Genomic DNA, 18,662 nt, shown 5'->3' with positions numbered 1-18,662 from the left:
TCGAAATTGCTTCTGAACCATTAATTATTAGTTCTTTAGCTGGTCGTATGGAATCGTGAGTGAGCTCTCTCACTTTACCAATGTTGATAGCCTTTGATGAATAATTACTACTGGTGCCAGCACTAGCACTACCTGCTTCATATCGATGATCATTTGGTGCTAGAAAGAAATGAGTTAAAACCAATAATTATTCGTTATATCATAAATAATAATATATAATAATAAATACCTTCAATATTTGGCCTCAGATTGTTAAGGCTTGGCGGCCGAGGAATATTATTTTCTGAATATTCTTCATCGCTATCAAATCGAATTGGTCGAGTAACTTTTCTCTTGGATTTCAAAGTGATGGATTCACTGTCTTCACTATCTGTTTGTAAATCTGAAGTTAGTTCAGCAAGTTTTAATTCCTTCTGTGCTAACTCAAAATTGTCTGAAAGTTAAAAACATATGTTTGTAAAGGGCTTTTAAAATTTTCAAACAGTACTTAAATCAAATGGCAGTAAAATATTATATTATACATTGATAAGAGTGAGATACCTGCTACCTGATACCTGTTAGAGTTACATATATACCTGCTGTGTAATAACACTTTGAAATTGAATACAATTTCCATTTATCGGAAACTTCCTCTCCTCTTAGAACCGCTTTATTAAAGACTTTCGTGTCCTTATAAGGAGGCCAAAACACTTCCTTTTTCAATGGTGTGAGCCATTTTGAATGGACAACGGCAAGAGTGTCACCAAACTCCTCAGTGAACCCAACCACGGAAAACATCTTTTAAATTTAAATGTTTAAGATTTATTCAAACGGCGACCAAAAATTCCAATAAAACGATATACGGGATATGCGACACACAAACCAACAACGACGACAAGTATGGAGACCGCCGGCTACTTGGGACTACAAAACAAGCACATAACAACAAGCAACAAGTCGAAACTCGAAACGAGCGGGAAATGAAATTGTTGCGTGCGAACTGCGACTGCGCGACGCGTTGCACTTCGGCTTGCTTCGGCTTCAGTCGGCAAAATCGAATGGAAATATGTAATGTCCTTGTCGTACGCTTTCGATATAACAAGGACAAAATAATATCGAAATAATTAAATACTTCTGATATTTTCTAATCTATTTTTCCGCCCATACACAAGGCCCTTCAGGCCTTGTTTGTAAGCGAAAAAATTATTCAGAAAAAACGAAATTATTTTCTGGCATGAACTCTGATATAGGCATAGTAGCGAAAATTTCAAAAGAAAAAAAAAATTTATTTAGTTAGCTTTCTGTTTTAGTTTTTTTAAATTTTAATATTCGTGTAGGTATTTACATGAATAACATAATTTTGTTAAGAAAAATAATCTACTCTGTTATTCCGTCATAAAATGGCAAAATAATGACGTCGAAATGGCGTCATTCTAAAAACGTGATAGTGACGTAATGACGTTCTAAGAGACGTCATTTTATGGTCACTGACGTCTAACGTCAGAAATGACCTAAAAAGTACGTTATTTTGACGTACCTTTGCTACCTGGGTACCTGCGGTGGACGACGACACGGGAAATGATAGCGACGCTAATGAGATTGCTGGATTATCAAATTTAATTCGCTCAGTACGACACGAAGTCTACGCTGTCAGAAAGGAAGTCGGTGAGCTACATAATTCCGTCAATTTTTGCTCAGCTAAGATCTCTGTCTTTGAGAGCAAATAACTTGGCAGTTTATAAGAAATAATAAAAGTTGCCAAAAAACTAGAAGCTGAGAACGCAACCCTCAAGAGAGACTAGAGAGAGCTCGCTTTAACGCAGATCAGATTGAACAACATCGAGCAGAATGCAAGGGCTAATAATGTGGAAATTATGGATGTACCGGAATTGAAAAACGAGAATCTATGCGATGTTGTTAAGAAAATAGGAAAGTTTGTTGGATGTGAGGTCGAGTCCACTTCGATTAACTCAATTGCACGCGTTCCGACGAAGGTTGATAACAAACCCAAAAATATAGTCATGAAATTTACTTCGAAGATGAAAAGGGACGCGTTTATGACTTCGATGAAAGCTAAGCGGACCTTGCTTGGTGTGAGGGGGTTTAGCATAGTTGGAGTGTCCGACAGATTCTATATTAATGAGCATCTCACCACTGGCAACAAAATATTGTTTAAAGCGGCTAGAAATATAGCAAGAGAAAAAGGCTATAATTTCGTGTGGACACAGAACTGTGCTATACTTGCGAGGAAGACGGAGACGGCAAAAATTATCCAGGTTAGAAGTGAGTCTGATCTGAATAAATTAACATAAAGTGATTCCGCTGTCATAAACTTTTATTCGTGTCTCTATCAGAGCAATGGCTCTACACATTGTGTATCAGAATGTGAGGGGTTTGAGAACTAAATTATCTTCCATGAATTCAACAACTCAAGCATCGAGATATGATTTGATATTTGTCACCGAATCTTGGTTAAATAGAGACATTTTTAATTTTGAATTACTGAACGTAGACGACTATTCGATTTTTCGTAGAGATCGTGAATCGACGAGATCGACTAGAAAGGGCGGTGGTGGTGTCTTTGTGGCGGTACGCAATAACCTGTAATCTGTGTGCTGAGTTCAATCACAGCCGTCTTCAAGGATATCTATATATATAGATTTAAGGATATACAGGGTGTCCCAGACGCCGACGTCAAGCCGAAAAAAGCTGATAGACCAAGTCATGATAGTTATCAGAAAAATATTAAAAAAAATCTAAATTATGTATTTTAAAAATTATTGCCATATTAAAAAAAAACGAGAAAATCTACACACTGTGATGGTTTTTTAACTCCCGTTACTACAAATCTTTATTTATTTACAATTTTATTTTTATTATGTAATCTTGACTAGTGCTTCTGTAAGCTGTCGCCAAAAATTCAAAGGTAACTACGCCAGCTTGGAAGAAAATGACACTTTTTGCCCAACTAAGTATGCAAAATTAATACTTCGCCACATTTGAACTGGCTGTACTGAAAAAAAAATGTACTACGCTAGTTGGGCAAGTTACCTTAAAAGTTGGCACATTTAATAAGGATTCCAAAATATTATGACATTTGCTAGAAAATTTGCCAATTAGACTTGGACAATTTTTTTTTGTAAAAAAACCCAATTTCAAACAAAATTTTATTATTAGATTTGACTACTAGATTCTAGTTTGAGTGACACGGAGAAGTGTAAGCGAGACAGAAATCGTATTTCCAGGTAGTTCAGGGCACCGCAGGCCAATCAATGACTCATTCTTATTTGCTTCCAACCAACCAAAACCAATCCTTAACTTAAAGCAAATAAGAATGAGTCATTGATTGGCCTGCGGTGCCTTGAACTACCTGGAAATACGATTTCTGTCTCGCTTACACTTCTCCGTGTCACTCAAACTAGAATCTAGTAGTCAAATCTAGTAATACAATTTTGTTTGAAATTGGGTTTTTTTACAAAAAAAATTGTCCAAGTCTAATTGTCAAATTTTCTAGCAAATGTCATAATATTTTGGAATCCTTATTAAATGCGCCAACTTTTAAGGTAACTTGCCCAACTAGCGTAGTACATTTTTTTTTCAGTACAGCCAGTTTAAATGTGGCGAAGTATTAATTTTGCATACTTAGTTGGGCGAAAAGTGTCATTTTCTTCCAAGCTGGCGTAGTTACCTTTGAATTTTTGGCGACAACTTACAGAAGCACTAGTCAAGATTACATAATAAAAATAAAATTGTAAATAAATAAAGATTTGTAGTAACGGGAGTTAAAAAACCATCACAGTGTGTAGATTTTCTCGTTTTTTTTTAATATGGGAATAATTTTTAAAATACATAATTTAGATTTTTTTTAATATTTTTCTGATAACTATCATGACTTGGTCTATCAGCTTTTTCCGGCTTGACGTCAACGACTGGGACACCCTGTATATAGATATCTCTATAGACGGCTGTGGTTCAATAGCGATGCTGAAGATGTGTGGGTTTTTATCTGTGAGCGGCGTAAATATTTACGTGTGTTGCGAATATTTGCCACCTGCCGCCGCAGCATCTTTCGTAAATAAACTCGAAGTGAACAGAACGAGAATTGGTGATGGTTTGATGCTAGTATGCGGGGATTTTACGTCTGATCAATATTTGGACCCACTCAATGTTGAGAGTAAATTTGTTAGTTTTGTAGATGCACTGACTTTTCTTGAATTGAAGCAATTAACATTGCTGATTTTTTATGATTTTTTATTTCGTCTAGAGAGGAAGGAAAAAATAACTTAAGTAAAAATATATACACCCTGATACACCAAAATTTGCAATCCATAGGAAATTCCTTCAATAAATTGGAAATGTTTGCAGACAGTGTTGACGCTTCGTTTGTGACAGTTACGGAACATTGGAGGAGTGAAGAAGAACTACCCCATTATAGGCTACAAAATTATGAACTAATATCGGCGTTCAATCGTGTGAGTGGTGCTCATGGAGGATGTGCGATCTTCAGTAGGAAAGGTATTAATTGCAAGTTGCGAGCTGGGCTTGTCGATTCTGTCCCATATGTATTCGAGTGTAGCGCGATTGAAGCATTTTTTGACAGTTTCAAGGTTGTTATTGTTTGCATATATCGCCCATGTACTGGTAGAGCATCTGACGTTGAAATTTTCTTCGAGAATTTGCACAACATACTTGATAAACTCACAAGAGAATCGACTAAATACATAATTTCAGGTGATTTCAACATCGATGTTCTCTCACAAAATAATTTTTCTGACAAGTTTATATCTATTCTTGAAAGTTTCGGTGCTGAGTTAATGATTCATGAACCAACAAGGGTGACTTCTTCGTCTGCGACTTGCCTTGATAACATAATAACAAATATAACGGATGACACTACGGCGTGTGTGAAAAATGAATTTCTTTCTGACCATAGGTCTCAGGTATTTACTTTCTCTGCATTGTCAAAAAATACGGGTATAAGAAGAAAAATTCGGTTGATTAACGAGTCAACTATTTTAGCATTCGTGTTATCTTTATCAAGGATGGATTTCAGTTTCATTGTGAGCGATTTTTCCACTAGTGTTGATTCCTTATGGGACACATTTCATGAAGTTTATAAGAACATTTTCGATGAAGTTTTTCCGTTTAAGTTTATTCGAGAAAATAAAAGGCACAAAATTCCTATAACACCTGAAGTTCAGAAAATTAAACAGCATTTGGATGCTTTGTTCACTATATCGTCTCATAATTCTAAATATGTGAAGGAGTATAAAAGAATCAAATATTTATATGATAAGAAACTACGAGAAATGAATCAAAACTACTTCAGAACATTAATTAATAATAGTAACAATAGAAGTAAAACCACTCGGAGCATTCTCAATAGATTGACTGGAAGAGGTAATTCTGGTAAGAATATTTTCGAAAAAACTAAAGATCTTGAGAACTTGGCAAATACTTTCAGTGAATTCTTTGGGAATGCAAACCTTATACGGGATAGAGAAAAAACAAATCGTAATCAATTTGTGAATGATGTGAATAGCAATTCATTTTACATATTCCCTATTACTGAGACAGAGCTCATCAACATCGTAAGGAAAATGAAAAACACCAACTCTTGTGGGTATGATGGTATACCATAATAACAGTAATAAAAAAAACTATACATGTAATAGCGAAGCCCTTGGCTCATATTATGTACCGTTCATTTACTGAAGGAGTGTTTCCATCTGCACTCAAAATCGCCCTAATCAAACCCCTGCATAAGAAAGGGAATATACAAGACGTCAAAAATTTTCGCCCAATTAGTTTACTCAGTTCATTCGCTAAAATATTCGAAAGACTTTTGGTCGAGAGGCTTTGTTCTTTCATGTATAAGTTTAAAATATTCTCTAACAGGCAACATGGTTACCTGAAGAACAGGAGTACTACTACAGCGATGTTTGAACTTGTCACTGATATTGTTGACGCTCTGGAAAATGATGAAGTCCCTATTGGGCTTTTTCTAGATTTGTCAAAGGCATTTGACAGCGTTAATCATGAACGACACAGATTACAGACTCTACTCTGTAATCTGTGATTACAGAGTAGATGATAGGGATGTGTCGTTCACGAACGAACGAATCAAAAGACCCGGTTCGTTAGAACCAATGGTTCGTTCAGTTCTTCACCCGAAAAATGACCCGTTCGTTCAACTGGGTCGAATGAGCCAAACGGCTCCATGCGACCCACAAAATCGATATGGGATCTGGAGATCGGAAGATCTGGAATCGAAAGAATGATTCATAATTCCGTCTCGTCATTACCCAGGTACCCGAATAGTTAGACGGGTTTCAGACTGACCCAAAAGAAACAGATGGTAGTCGTAATAAAATGAACTTATATTACTTGCATTTCGCAAGTGAATCAACGGCTCTTTGTTGAAGAAAGTATGATAGATTTAGGAACTAGGACTAGTAGAAATTACAAGTTTATATTTCTGTTATTATGGCTATATTGATGAAAGTAAATTTTAAGTGATTGGTCAATTCTACAACTTTTTTTCAGATTAATTTGAGGAAAATATTTGGATTCGCAGCAATAACATAATCTTGATTTCAAAAATTTCAGTTTTTGACGAAATTAATGAGACTAGATCTCACGAATTTCGAACCTGTAAATCAATGATTGACGTCTCCATTTCAAAATTTGAATCGTCCGATATCCATTTCCTTTCGAAAGACTTTTGGTTTTTGAATTTTTTCTACACTGGGGTCAATATTTCTCTCGGTTCTCTCACGAATTTGACCTCAACTAACTATTTTCAGCCGATCAAAAATATTATGGCCCACAAAACACAGCTGTTTGCAACTAAAGAAGCATCCATATTCCATTCTATCAAAATTTAATTCAACTGAACTAAACTGAAGTGAAATTCCTAACAGAACAGTGAACTGATCGAGACAGGACTACGGATCCGAATTCGAACCATGCGCAATGTTTGGATCACAACCCAAAACCCAACTACCTAAAAGAACCAATGGGTCAATTGAACGGGTCTTTTGAACCGGGTCTTCTCAGCAATGGATCTAGATCGATCTGGTTCCTCGAAATTGAACGAACTACACATCCCTAGTAGATGATGAACGACTTCTAACCATAGACCTACTAATACATGGACAGGCCTTCACGTGGTTTTCCCGTTCACCGAATCGAGGAATACGAGGAGCTAAATGCTCATACCCGTACCGACGTTGCCACGTCTACCTCTCATTCTGAAACTGTCAACTTCGGTACTGAAACTTCAACCAGCTGTCAGATAGACGTCAAAATAAAATTGTGGAGGTGTTGTGTAGGCAAAAATAACACATAATTTGGAATATTATTTTACTTCTAGTTAAAATACGTACATTGAAATGCATTATTTTTGTTTTTAATTTGATGGTGGTGTTAATCCTAGTGATTCTTTAGCCAACAGTGTTAAATGTGCGTTATTAATGCCAGTAATGGTAATGAAAGTATTCAATATCTTGGGAAAGTCACACAGTATTTTAGCAGGAAGTGAATAATTATGCCATTTTCTCGTTGTGTTGTTGGATGTGGAGGCTGAGGAAACAGTGTTAAGTTTTTTTCCTATTCCGGAAGAAATTTCTGTATTTTAGCATAAGAAGCTTCACTTAAATTACTTGACGAGGAGACAACAAAAATGCTATTATTAAGAAAGCTGACTTATACTGGTTTACCTTTCTGGCTCCTGTTTACTTTAGCGCCCACCTTGGATGTTTGTCTTCGATTTTTTCATCAATTTCAATGAATTCGAATGTTGGCATTAAGAGAACTCGATGAGTTAATGATTTCAGTTATTTATTTATACTCATTATATTTATGCTGTTTTTCTTACTAGTTCTATTTTGTATCGATTATATTTTTATACTGTTCCTGGGCAGGAAGACCTGAGTTGTTAGCGCTTGGAAACATTGTTTCAATAAAGTTTATTACTTCTACTATCGTGTTCCTGTGTTATATATACCTATAGTGAATACACCTTTTCAATGAAACGGTGCATCTTTTCAAGAATATTTAATACAACTAAATTACACAAAACTATGTATTTACATTTTGAGAAAATATTCATTCCATCTCTTATTACCCGTACAAACGCTGTAGAAATAAAGGCCAGGAACAATGGTCTACTATGGTGATCCATATGGATCCACGGTTTCACAATCCCCATGGCAGTATTTTATTACAGGTTGGTCATCATTCCTTTATCTGCATATACATCAATTCATCTGTGCTAACCCTTTTGTGAAATACTTTCCTGGAATATTTTGTTCCAAATATTTTATAGAGTAACCTAGGTAAAAGGCCAATTAAAAAGTATTTGTAGGCTGCTACGCTCTGAATGCTTTCGTACATCCGGCTTATCTTCTGGGAATAAAATCCGCCACTTCTTGATTTGTTTTTCAAAATTTCAATAAATTAGGTATTCTGTATTCACTGAAAGAAAATTTATTGTTAATTCAGAAATCTTGATATATGATGATGATAGTTATCATATCAAAAGTTTAATATCAACTTACTTTTCATATATCTATTTATCTATTACAGATTGCCAAATAAATATTCTTAGAGTTCTAGATGAAGTTAAATACTTTATACCTTGGAACAACGAAAATATTCGTCAAGTGAGGAGTTTTACTTGTAATGACGCTTTTGCTTGCCTCCACAATTTTTGTGAGGCTAGAAGGTTGGAGGGGCCTATAACGGTCCAAATCTTTGTTTTGACCGAGAGGGTCTTTCGACCAGGTTCAGTCTTCCAAATAATGATTCTAATGTTCTTCAGTTGTTCGAGGAACGTTACAGGACCCTTATGTTGTTATATGTAGATATATCAGTTTAATTTAACGTTCCGCTCAAAACTTCTTGTTGTTAGTGTTGTTAATCATGTTGTAAGTGATTGCAACCCTGTTATTTGTGTTGCATTGGTCATCTATTCAATACAGATTTTCTGATATAACTATTACCACAATTTCACACAAAATATTAATGAAAAATGCACAGATTACAGAGTAGAATAGATCTGACACTCACGTTCTACGATGCAAAATACAGTTTATCCCGCCCTCAGCGCCCCCATGCGGCTGCCACCCAACTAACCGGGAGAAATGTCGGTATAACTGGAAACTGCAATCGCATGGCGCGAAATTTAAATTAGCCCATTCACTGGTATTTTAGACGTCGATAGTATAATATGGATTATTAGGGCGAATTTTAAGGAGAAATAAAACTTGTCATGAAAAATATACATATATTGATATACCCAGCACAGGAAAAAAAAAAATGGAAATACATAAGCTATAATTATGACAATGAATATATGAGCAGAGGTAAAATGTCAATAGGGTCACATATCTTCGTAAGACAATAATTATAATAAACAGTAATAATATTAATAAAGAATGATCACGCCTAAACAGGGAGGCAATCAATAAAATAATGAGGATAAATTCAGATGCATACCACCCGACGATATGAATATCGACAAGCTGGCTAGCTCAATTCAGATCGTAACACTTGTCGATATTCATATTGTCGGGTGGTATGCATCTGAATTTATCCTCATCAGTAATAATATTGTTCATAGGAAATGAGGTTGAAATTATTATATGTTCAGAAATCTTCAACATTATCCAAAAAGGACACAATCTTTGTTGGGAGTCGGCAGTAGAAATCAAAAACAGCATGCCAAAGCTTAGAATGCATGAATAATTCGGAAAAGAAAAAATTAGTTGCCCAAAGACCTATGTGGAATTTATATTTTCCTGCAGGAAAGATTCCAAAGTCTCTAAACAACGACTCCCTGTTTTATCTTCCTCACAGTTAGATCACCAGGAATGCACCGACATGAAATTATTAATAACTAAAGTTTTGAATGAAATAAAGTGTTCAACATTTGGGTTAGTATTCCTTACTCCATGTGCTCTAATGTACCCAAAAAAGTTTACTAAACAATCTTGATTGAAAGCCCCAGTGAGAATATATTTAAAGTGATGAAGTCGTTTTGACTTCAGAAGAGGACATCATTTTTTGGAGCAAACAAACCTAAAAAATTAGATATAAAAGTACAACATGAATTGGAAATAATCCATCAAAATTTACAATCAATAGGAAATGCCAGAGATCAACTGGAGTTGATGACAAAAGATAGGAAAAAACTGGGTGTTCTGTGCTTAACAGAGCACTGGAAAACTTATGATCAGTTAAGAAATTATGCTATACCAAATTTTAGACTAGCAACTGCATTTTGTCGAAACAAAAATGAACATGGTGGTAGTGCTATTTATGTCAAAAATGATATCAGATTTAAGGTGAGAGAGGATATAATGAGGATGTCAATTAAGATGGTAGTGGAAATATCAGCAATTGAAATTATCTTAGGTACAGAAGCATCTTTAGTATTAGCAATTTATCGGCCATCAGGTGAAGCAGACATTTTTTTCGATACACTTGAAAAAATATTAAATGTTTTGAGTGGAAACAAGAGAATTATTATAACGGGTGATTTCAACATAAACATGCTGAATCAAAATCACAGCAATACACAAATATTCAAGCAACTCTTGTACTCATATGGTGTAACTCCAACGATTATGGAACCTACAAGAATTACAGCAACTACAAAAACTTGTATCGATAACATCTTGACGAATTATACAGAATATGAAGCGGGGACATTTCCAAACCATATGTCAGATCATAATACCACCCAAACCATTACTTTAAAATGGAGAAGTACTGAAATAAGTCGGAATTACATATATAAAAGAGTTTTAAATGAGTATACACTGTCAGTCCTCAAAGAAGAACTTAAAGAAGAAAATTGGGATGGAATTTGGGAAATTCCACAAGAAAATGTCAATGAGCAATGGAACTCTTTTTTGGAAAGCTACACAGAACACTTCAAATATGCTTGTCCATTGAAAAAAATTGATAAGGCACACAATACAAAGAAACTATTGAAAATGAAACCTAATGAGGAGCAGATTAATTGTAAGAAAAAGCTTGACATACTTTATACCCTCAAGACTTTCAATCAAAGCTATAATGAGGATTACAAAAAAGTGAAAAGGGAATATGACTCTATCTTGAGAAAACAGAAATGCCAAGTATACAAAGGAAAAATACTTACTTCAGATAATAAAAGCAAAAGTCTATGGCAATGTGTGAAGGATATCAAAGGAGCGGAAAGCAGAGAGTCAATACGGTTAGAGGGAAATCCAAAACAAATAGCAACTGATTTCAATCATCATTTCTCTACAGCGGCATTAGAACTCATAAACAGAATGAGGGATGTTCCTTTCACACATAATATTGAACGTGTAACTGAAAAACTCATCTTCAGACAAATAACTGAGAATGAGGTGCTATTGGCTTGTTCCAAGTTAAAAAATAAAGATAGTTGTGGCATAGATGGTATTTCTAATAGAGTTATCAAGAGCTCCATAGACTTAATACTTCAACCACTAACATATATTATCAACAATATGCTAACCTATGGAATATTCCCACAGCAATTAAAAGAAGCAAAGGTAATACCGATTTATAAGAAAGGAGATGCTAATGAAATGTCTAATTATAGGCCGGTTAGTATATTACCATCCTTTTCGAAAATATTTGAATTGATAATTGCAGATCAACTTCTGGAATTTCTCTTGGAGAAAGATATATTAGCATCCTCACAACATGCCTATATTAAAGGAAAATCAACAAATACTGCCATTTATGATTTCATAGTAGAGATAGTGGAGGCATTTGAAGAAAAAGATCTGACCATGGGCATTTTCCTAGACCTATCAAAAGCTTTTGATAGCCTATCACATCAACATCTAGTGCATAAAATGGAACAACTTGGGGTGAGAGACAAGTCATCTGATCTGATAAATTCATATCTACAAAATAGAAAACAATACGTTTACATAGAGAAACCTGAAGGGCAAGCTTTATCAGATGCTGAAGAACTGAAACTAGGAGTACCACAAGGAAGTATTTTGGGGCCACTATTATTCATTATCTATCTCAATGATATTGAAGATTGTATCAGGAATAAGAACTTCACATCTTTGACAAATTATGCAGATGACACAAATATTCTTATCAAAGCAAAAGAATATAATGAATTGATACAGAGGACATCAGAAGTGGTGGAAAACATCAAAGAATGGTTTTTAAAAAATAAACTGCATATGAATGAAGGGAAAACTAATGCAATACTGTTCAAGTCTACACATTCAACTTTTGAGACCCCAAAGGAGGTTATGATAACATAACAGCAAGAACACAAGAACTAACTTCATTCACGAAGTTTTTAGGAATTTACGTGGATGATACACTGAGGTGGGAGGAACATATTTCAAACCTGGGAAGCAGCCTGGCCTCAGTCTGCTACTCTTTAAGTGTACTGGCGAGATATCTGGATAACTTCTCCATGAAAACCATCTATCATGCGGTATTTGAGTCAAAAGCAAGGTATGGAATCATGTTTTATGGCCATGCATCTAAATCAATGCAAATATCCATCCTCCAGAAAAGAGCACTCCGAATTATTCTCAAACTGGGATACAGAGAATCATGCAGAGGAAAATTTAGAGAAAATGGAATTTTGACTATCACAGCAATGCACATACAGGAATGTCTGATTTTTGTATTCAAAAACAAGAACCTTTTTGAATTGAACTCATCCAACATATATAACACAAGGAAAACAAATCTAAAATATCCAATTCACAGAAGAACATCTACAGAGAAAGGACCCAAATACAAATGTATAAAATATTTCAACATAATGCCAGACACAATAAAGAATGAAACTAGACCAAAGAATTATAAGAAACAAATATACAAGATGCTGCTCAACATAGAACCCTATAATGTTGAAGAATTTTTCAACGCGGCTAAAGATTGGAAGGATAATACAGCTGGATAGCAGACTCTGTGCTTTTGATTTTTCTTTTTTGACGTAATTTCATTTCAAAGTTTACTTTAGTAACATTGTAACTTTTATCTGAAATAAATATTATCTTATCTTAAATATTATCTTATCTTATCTTATTGAACAGTTTTTGAGTAAGGTAAAGGAATGCGTTCAATGTTGTCACTATATTCTTCAAAGTGGGCACCACAATGGATCTTTTCTTTCGAGGGCAATAAAATGAAATACTGTTGAAAATTTGTATCGCCTGCTCCCAAACAACATTGTGTTCTGTTTGAATACTAACCGTCTTCTTTAAGAGTTTCGCAGTGGATGTCCAAGCTCTGGATACATTCAACGAATCAAATAACTCATCCAAGAATAGTTATAACGTCAGCAGTGTCGATAGCCTCTCTGTGAAGCTGAAGCGGATGCTTGATTTCTAAAAAGGAAAATAGTAAATTTTGGTATTATTATGTTTCAAAAAATACTTACCCCATTGAGAAATGAGCTTCATCATTGACCCCACGGAGTGGCTTAATAACTGACTAGACTACACAGTTTGACTTTCATTTCCATTAACACAATTTCTAAAGGGTTTGGTTGGATTGGTTTAAGTATAAACAATTAATGTTATAATTACGTGGTTCTTTGAATCAAATATTTCTTACAAGAAAATTGATTTCCTGATAAAACTGTCGAGTTCAATAAATGGGTATTTTTAATTTACTCTCGTATAAGATCTCGTTTGTAAACAAGAATTTGCATTAAAGCATATTGACAATATTGACATTGACACTGTTGGCGTTCACAAATCCAATATGTCAGAATACAGTAATCTGTGGAGAATATGATATATATTTTCGTATGCAGTGCCACATAGCGATTGATTGCATAACTAAAAACCGTATTTGGGGTGGGGGTAAGGAAGTGTCAAGCCCCTGTGAAAAATGTAAATAATAAACGGTCTTTGCGTCTTTGATAACAAAATAAAAATAAATAAGACAAGTGAAATGAGTTGACAGGCTGTCAGAGATGAACAGTTGACAGTTTTCAAATGTTCTGTGGCTTAAAAAGTAGACGACAGACGTGGCAACGTCGGTTCGGGTATGAGCATTTAGCTCCTCGTATCGAGGAATACCCACGAGAGAGAGGGGGGTGGTAGAAAAGAGAGATAACAGCAGTCCCTGGTAGTAAACGTCAAGCTGGTTGCTGGTAGAGAATAAATCAACGTTGCCGCTTCAACCAAGTTATCGAGTAAACTCGGGAATTCTACCAGTACGCTGATCCTCCATGTTGCATTTTTGGGTGGTTGTCGGTAGATTTATAGATTTTCTATTTATTTGTAGCAATTTTTGTACTGAAATCAACTTCGAAAATGTTATCAAATCAACTATATTTTTCTCGTATTGTAACTTTCATGTGCTGATAAAATAATAGTTCAGAGATTGCTAGTGAAAACCCTAAAAAGTTTATTAAAAAAAAATACTAACTGAAATTTTTTTTTTATTTTTATTGATGTAGAAAAACTTGAGAGTTGGATAAAACAACAATATTATCTCATTCGCCAGGGTCTGATTTTATATACACTGAAATTACTCGTGGTTTGGAAAGATAAAAGGACCCTGCTTTGGGTTCTGGCTACACAGAGAAAAATTAATCGTTGAAGTGAATTTTTTTAAGCATTTCACCTTCCTTGAGCAAAAACATGTGTGGTATAGAGAAAAGGGCAATAATTTTAAGTATGTTTATTGATACTTTCACAAATAATATAAAATTTCCTGCTGAGGAAATATTTATATGATGATTAATCATTCACAATTTTTTTTCAATTATTTTGATAGGTTCTCCATCAGGTGGTTTAGTTGCTCTTCTCTGGCACTCCTGGCATTAATATTTTACTGCTCCTGTTTCTTTATCGTGTGGCTTTACAGTGTTATATTTCTGTGACACTGATCAACAGAAAATATTGAGTTTTGAGTTTGCCGATGTCACAGGGTTTACTGAATATCAACATCTCTTCTCTTTCTAATATTAAAAGTCCAGATTGGAGTTTAGTATTTTCTTCGGACATGCCTTGAAATAGAATGTGATGGTAGATATGTAACTACTTCGTTTAGAACAACATTCTTTATAATATTCAATAATATATACTATCTCGAAATTCAAGTCACCTCTACAAATTCTTGCTGTGGCCTTATGAAATATAAGAAGTAGATTAGGTATATTCCTTGTGATTGTTTGTAAATCATGTCTTATATGTACATGAAATAACAAAGAAACTCCTTTATTGGTCTATTATTTCCAAAAATAAATCTCTTTCGCTTTATTAGCATGTAGCAGTCGATTCTAAAAACCTAGTTTTCTGCTAAATTGCTTGTGAGGAGAATGAAATATCGATTGAAAACACAGTAGCTGAAGAGTAAACAATAAACATATGATTTTGACGTTTTCTACCATATGTCCATCTCTTTCTAACGTACTACTCGTGACCTCTCTCTCTCAGGGCCTGTCCATATTTTATTAGGTCTATGCTTCTAACGAAGCTCTCTTTTTGTGGTATACGCGACTGTCAATTAGAATTGTTCAGGAGCTACTTGACTGATAGAATTCAGAGAGTTTGCATTGACAACGGAGAACAAGTTTTCATGTCACGGGATAAAATTATCAATGTAGGAGTCTGTCAGGGAAGTAATCTGGGACCCTTTTCATTCCTGATTTACGTCAATGATCTTGATCTTTTGATGTTTGTTGATGATGCGAATGCTTTATTACGCAGTAAAAATATGAATTCATGTGTTGAACAAGTTCAGTCAGTTTTCAATTCGGTGCAGCTGTGGTGCACTGAGAATGAATTAACGCTCAATGTCAGTAAAACTGAGTGCGTGATTTTTAGGACGATCCAGTCAAAGAAAATCTATCCTCAGATGACAACTTTGGATCACACCTCAGTTAAATTTCTGACTTCTACAAAATTTCTTGGAGTTTCGTTAGACTGTCATCTGAGGTGGTATGATCATGTGAATCAGGTCAGCAAAAAATTAAATAAAGTGCTGTACATGATCAGAGTATTGTCTCTTAGAGTGGACGTGGAACTACTGAAGGTTGTTTACTACTCAAATTTTATTTCAGTTCTTAGGTACGGACTGGTTATATGGGGTGGAAGCAGCGAGTTGAATAGATTGTTTATATTACAAAAATACGCCTTAAGGGCAATACTAGGTTTAAAATATAGGGAATCTTGTAGAGGTTATTTCAGAGACAATTCTATGCTCACTCTTCCAGGTCTGTATATACTGGAATGTCTACTATTTGTAAAAAAACATCCTGAATATTTTGAAGATTTCTTAAATAAAAACAATACAAGGCGCACAGATCCATATCACTTTCCGAGGCATTCCTTGGCACTTACTGAAAAAAACACAAAATATATGTGCATAAGGATTTTCAATATACTTCCGAAAAAAATTGTCATATTGTCAGATCTAAAAAAATTCAGAACTGAAGTAACTAAGCTCATTGTGATGGTTGAACCATATTGAATCAAGGAATTTATGGAATATCCCTTTCAGTGATTTCTCGAATTTGTATTCTTGACGCTTTCTCTCTTCCTTTGTTTTGTACACTGATTATGAGAATAAAGTTATGTTTATGTTTATGTTTATTAAAAACTATAAAAAATAAAAATAAAAGGATTTTAGATTTATTGTTATTATGCAATAAAACAAGAATAAAGGAGTGTCACCAGATGCGATGACCACTTGTAGTAGAGGACGCTCACCATCCATGTCTTGAATTTTCATTTGACATAGGTGCTCGACATTATTTAAAAACACCAGATGTGTTTAAATATAATTTTAAGAAAGCAAATCATGATAGATTGGTTGAGGAGATTTCTTCTATTGATTGGATGAGTTATTTGTCCTCGTCGGATATAAACAAGAATGTAGATCATTTTTACGATATCTTGAATGAATTGATAATTAAATAATAATAATAATAATATAATAATAATAATAAACTTTATTACCTGACAAAAAATCAAGTATGGTGTAGGGTTCCTGCTGTATTAAGAGTTCATGAATCTCTCTGCGACATTTTTTGAATTTATCAATCTCCCTTATGCGTCTTGGCAGTGCGTTTGCGTTGTACAGTTTGATACACATATAAGTACAAGATTTTTCTATGGAAGAGAGGTTATGCTGAGGATAAATGAAGTAGTCGTTCCTTGTGTTATATGAACTGGTCTTCTCGAACTTTGTGAAGTATTGAGGCTGTTTATAAACAAATTGTAGGCATTTAAATATATAAAGGGCAGGTAAAGTAAGTATATTGTTTTTTTTGAATGCACCTCTACAGGTCTCCCCGGAGGGGGTAACCACACTCTGTGAAAAATGTACATCGATTTCGGAAATCAAGATGATTTCGGATGATTTCGGAGATTTCGGATGATTGCGAATGATTTCGGGAGATTTCGAATGATTGCGAATGATTTCGGATGATTTCGAATGATTTCGAACGACTGCGAATGATTTCGGCAAGAAATTTAGGATTAGTCCAAACGATTTGTTCTCACTTTGAATGCTTTTGGGGATGAGGAAAAATATCATATCTTTGAAAGGGAAAACATCGACAAACAGCTCAATTTATTTGGGAAGTATTAATTGCTTCTTCGAAAATATTGAAATACTGAAAAACGTTTTGAAATTTGAACATATAGATTTTCTGTGAAAAAAGTTCCTTATATTTTCCTATCCTACAAGTCCTTCAATCTTTTCAAGTTTGTAGGTGTATATTTCGTCGTCCTCTAGACAATGTATCGTAACTGACATTTACAAATTTTATAATATCATTTATATTACGAGAGTTAGGAAAAATTCAACAAAATTTAATTAGAGAAACGTAACTCAATTTTCAAATTTGTAAAGGATGGGTGGAAAAACACACTATATGATTTATATATTTATACTTCGGCGATCGATTTCGGTTTACAGTGGAACCATCATCAGGCCAGCTGAAATTATCATTGATTAGGAATGCAAATTCTGGTATTTTTTACATTTTAGAAGTATTAAAAGTGAGGTTAAGTAATAACAACAAAAGAAGGAAGAAACAGAAGCGTGCGGACATACCGTTTAGTAATTCAGCTGAAGTAACAACCATGAAAAATTCTTGTTCATAATTAAAAAGACAATTGATCCTTAATTCCAATTTGTTGGCGATATTTAATGTATTTTTTGGAGCAGGCATTCAGTCTAGAAACCAGAAAGATGTTTGAACGGAAACAGAGGTGCGAGATTACGGTAAGGAAAGGAGTGTCAAGGTTTGGCGGGTAAATTTAAATTAATTGCAGGGAGTTATCAGCTTAAAAATGTTCTTGGATGTTCGGAAATCTGATATGTCATTTAGGAGGTTCGAGTCATTCTTTTTTCTCAATATCTCGTATTGTTCTAACAGGGTTATTTTGTGGTAGTTTGTTTCTTTATGTAAAATCTCGAGGTTATCGAAATTGGTGCTGTGATCTTTTTCCTTTAGATGTTCTCCAAGAGCAGATATGGGTCTATTTTTTAAATGTTCGTTAAATCTCTTTTTCATATTTCGAGTTGTCATTCCTATGTAAAAGGATTCGCAGTCTCTGCAGGAGATTTTGTAGACACCACTCATTTCTTCTTTCTCTCTTCTCTTCTTACAGTTAATTAATAAATTTTCTAGGGTTGCATGTCTTCTGTAAGAA

General features: G+C 34.5%; 1 long non-coding RNA gene across 1 annotated transcript; it reads right to left on the bottom strand.

The window, feature by feature from the left end:
- Positions 1-17,879: 17,879 nt before the first annotated feature.
- On the bottom strand, positions 17,880-18,266 carry LOC123315779. The gene is made up of 2 exons (XR_006537996.1): positions 18,061-18,266; positions 17,880-17,942 (listed from the first exon to the last, which is right to left on the bottom strand). It is a non-coding gene; the product is annotated as an uncharacterized LOC123315779 (long non-coding RNA).
- Positions 18,267-18,662: the final 396 nt, after the last annotated feature.

Source organism: Coccinella septempunctata, chromosome 6 (genome assembly GCF_907165205.1).
Source record: "Coccinella septempunctata chromosome 6, icCocSept1.1, whole genome shotgun sequence".
Classification (NCBI taxonomy): domain Eukaryota; kingdom Metazoa; phylum Arthropoda; class Insecta; order Coleoptera; family Coccinellidae; genus Coccinella; species Coccinella septempunctata.
The sequence above is the reverse complement of the archived record's forward strand: the minus strand, read 5'-3'. Positions and strand labels throughout refer to the sequence as shown.